The sequence below is a fragment of the Dendrobates tinctorius genome, unplaced genomic scaffold (genome assembly GCF_039654945.1).
Source record: "Dendrobates tinctorius isolate UK_male_01 unplaced genomic scaffold, ASM3965494v1 ptg000084l, whole genome shotgun sequence".
NCBI classification, from domain to species: Eukaryota; Metazoa; Chordata; class Amphibia; order Anura; family Dendrobatidae; genus Dendrobates; species Dendrobates tinctorius.
The window spans coordinates 31,526,143-31,530,246 of NW_027361752.1; positions in this window are offsets into that span (position 1 = coordinate 31,526,143).

The following is a 4,104-nucleotide window of genomic DNA, read 5'->3' on the forward strand; positions in this document are numbered from 1 at the left end:
TAAAAAAAAATGCAAAAGTTTGAATTATTCCCATTTTCCTCAGCTAACAATATAGAAAGTTAAAAAATAAAAAATAAAAATACATACCGTATTTGTTATCACTGTTTCCAGAAAAGTCCAATCTATCAAAATAAAAAATAAATTAAGCTGGTCGGTAAATGCCACAAAGAGAAAAAAAATCAAACACTATTGTTTTCTATTTAGTTGCTGCAATAATACTAAAAAATGCAAAAAGAAGTGATCAAAGAAAAGTATGTAGCCCAAAACTGAATAAATGAAAATACCAACTCTAAACACAAAAAAAACAAGCTCCATTATAACTTCATTGATGGCAATATAAAAAGTTACAGGTCTCAAAAAATGGTGACTCAAACCAATTTATTTATTTACTAGATGGTGGCCCGAATCTAACGCATCAGGTATTCTAGAATATATATGCAGTTTATTTTTGAAGATTTAATAATAATGCAATAACGCACCCCCAATCCTGATATGTATGGTTCTCTCACCCCCCAATCCTGGTATGCATGGTCCTCTCACCCCCCTTTCCTGATATGCATGGTCCCCTCACCCCCCAATCCTGGTATGCATGGTCCTCTTACCCTCCTTTTGGGGTATGCATGGTCCCCTCACCCACCAGTCCTGGTATGCATGGTCCTCTCACCCCCCAATCCTTGTATGCATGGTCCCCTCACCCCCCGATCCTGGTATGCATGGTCCTCTCACCCCCCCCCCTTTCTTGGTATGCATGGTCCTCTCACCCCCCACTTTCTTGGTATGCATGGTCCTCTCACACCCGAATCCTGGTATGTATGCTCACCGTCACCCCCTTTCCTGGTATGTATGGTCCCCTCACCCCCCCAATCCTGGTATGCATGGTCCTCTCACCCCTCTTTCCTGGTATGCATGGTCCTCTTACCCCCCTTTTGGGGTATACATGGTCCCCTCACCCCCCAATCCTGGTATGCAAGGTCCTCTCACCCCCAATCCTGGTATGCATGGTCCCCTCACCCCCTATCCTGGTATGCATGGTCCCCTCACCCCCCTTTGTTGGTATGCATGGTCCTATCACCCCTCAATCCTGATATGTATGCTCACCGTCACCCCCCTTTCCTGGTATGCATGGTCCCCTCACCCCCCTTTGCTGGTATGCATGGTCCTCTCACACCCCAATCCTGGTATGTATGCTCACCGTCACCCCCCTTTCCTGGTATGCATGGTCCACTCACCCCCCAATCCTGGTATGCATGGTATCCTCACCCCCCTTTCCTGGTATGCATGGTCCCCTCACCCCCCTATCCTGGTATGCATGGTCCTCTCACCCCCCTTTCCTGATATGCATGGTCCCCTCACCTCCCAATCCTGGTATGCATGGTCCTCTTACCCTCCTTTTGGGGTATGCGTGGTCCCCTCACCCCCCAGTCCTGGTATGCATGGTCCTCTCACCCCCCAATCCTTGTATGCATGGTCCCCTCACCCCCCTATCCTGGTATGCATGGTCCCCTCACGCCACTTTCTTGGTATGCATGGTCCCCTCACCCCCCTTTCTTGTTATGCATGGTTCCCTCACCCCCCTATCCTGGTATGCATGGTCCTCTCATGCCCCAATCCTGGTATGTATGCTCACCGTCACCCCCCTTTCCTGGTATGTATGGTCCCCCTCACCCCCCAATCCTGGTATGCATGGTATCATGACCTCCCTTTCCTGGTATGCATGGTCCCCTCACCCCCCTTTCCTGATATGCATGGTCCCCTCACCCCCCAATCCTGGTATGCATGGTCCTCTTACCCCCCTTTTGGGGTATGCATGGTCCCCTCACCCCCAATCCTGATATGCAAGGTCCCCTCACCCCCCTTTCTTGGTATGCATGGTCCCCTCACCCTCCTTTCTTGTTATGCATGGTCCCCTCACCCCCCCTATCCTGGAATGCATGGTCCCCTCACCCCCCTTTCTTGGTATGCATGGTCCCCTCACCCCCTAATCCTGGTATGCATGGTCCCCTCACCCCCCAATCCTGGTATGCATGGTCCCCTCACCCCCCCTATCCTGGAATGCATGGTCTCACCCTCCCCTTTCTTGGTATGCATGGTCCCCTCACCCCCCCTTTCTTGGTATGCATGGTCCCCTCACCCCCCCTATCCTGGTATGCATGGCCCCCTCACCCCCCAATCCTGGTATGCATGGTCCCCTCACCCCCCAATCCTGGTATGCATGGTCCCCTCACTCCCCTTTCCATGTAGCCACGACCAATCACTGCCACGGCCCTGTACAAAAATAATATTAAAAAATAAAAAAGTTATTCTCACCTTCCGACGGCCTCCTGTCTTGTTTCCGGCCTCGCGTTCCCAGTAATGCTTTGCGGCTTAGACCGCTGATGACGTCGGTATTCTTTCTCGCTCTCGCGAGAGTGACGTCATGAGCGGTCTAAGCCGCAAAGCATTACTGGCAACGCAAGGCCGGGCACGTGGAAAGAAGACAGGAGGCCGTCGGAAGGTGAGAATAACTTTTTTTTATTTTAATTCTCTTTTTTACAGATTAAGGCCTGTGCCTGCCGCTGATTGGTCTCGGCCGCAAGGCCGAGACCAATCAGCGGCAGGCGCAGCTTACCATTACAAACAGCTGCGCCTGTCGCTGATTGGTTGTGGCCTGATGGGGGCCTGGCGGCCGCGACCAATCAGCGGGCCACGATTTTGGTTACAGACAGACACGATAAGGCGTTTATATATATATATAGATTTTTTTTTTTTAACACAAAATTCTTAAAGGGAACCTGTCACCTCGTTTTTCTGCAATAAGCTGTGGACACTGCCTTTCAGGGCTTATCTACAGCATTCTATAATGCTGTAGATAAGCCCTCGATCTAACCTGAAAGAGAAGAAAAGCAAGTTTTATTATACTTACTGGGGGGGGGGCTGTCGGGTCCGCTGGGTGTCAAAGGTCCGGGTCCGGTGCCTCCGATCTTCATATGATGTCGTCATCCTGCTTGCTTCGTGTCGTGGCTCCTGCGCAGGCGTACTCATCTGCCCTGTTAAGGGCAGAGCCAAGTGCTTCAGTGCTCAGGCGCTGGGCCTCTCCGACCTTTCCTGTCGCCTGCGCACTGCAGTACTTGGCTCTGCCCTCAACAGGGCAGATCATTACACCTGCAACGCCCATCGGACCAGACCGCACCAGACCGACCCTCGGGTGAGTATAATAAAACTTGTTTTTCTTATCTTTCAGATTAGATTATAGAATGCTGTAGATAAGCCCCGAAAGACAGTGGCCGCAGCTTAACCCCTTCCCGACATTTGACATACTATCCCGTCCACGGTACCCGGGCCCCTATGACCGGGGACGGAATAGTACGTCATAGCGATCAGAGACGCCCCCCGTGGGGAGCGCCACTGATCGCGGCCGGGTGTCAGCTGATTATCACAGCTGACACCCGGCACTATGTGTCAGGGACGGTCACGGACCAAACACGATCGCAGTGTACTGGGGGTTTAGGGAAGCATCGGAAGGAAGGGGGCTCCCTCCGTGCTTCCCTGAGACCCCCACAGCAGCGCAATGTGCAGCGCTGCTGCGGGGGGCCTCCTTCTCTGCAGGTCCCCGGATCCAATATGGCGGCGGGGACCTTCGGGGGCCTGCAGAGAGCCGGCTTCCTCACTGCCTGCAAAGTGCAAGCATGAGGAAGCCATGTGAAGCGCCTGTGACAGATTGCTGATCTGTCACAGTGATCTGTGATGTGACAGATCAGTGATCTGTCACATTACAGTGATGTCCCTCCTGGGACAGTATAATAAAGTTAAAAAAAAGTGTAAAAATAACTTATAAAAAAAAAATCGCTAAATAAATTTAAAAAAAAAAAATATTCCCTAATAAATTCATTTTTTGGAAATAAAAAAAACAATAAAAGTACACATATTTAGTATCGCAGCGTCCATAATGACCCGCCCTATAAAACTGTCCCATTAGTTAACCCCTTTATCGAACCCCTTAAAAAATAAAAATAAAAAGCAAAACAAAAATTAATGCTTTATTATCATACTGCCAAACAAAAAGTGTAATAACGTGCGATCAAAAAGACTGATATAAATATCCATGGTACCACTGAAAACGACATC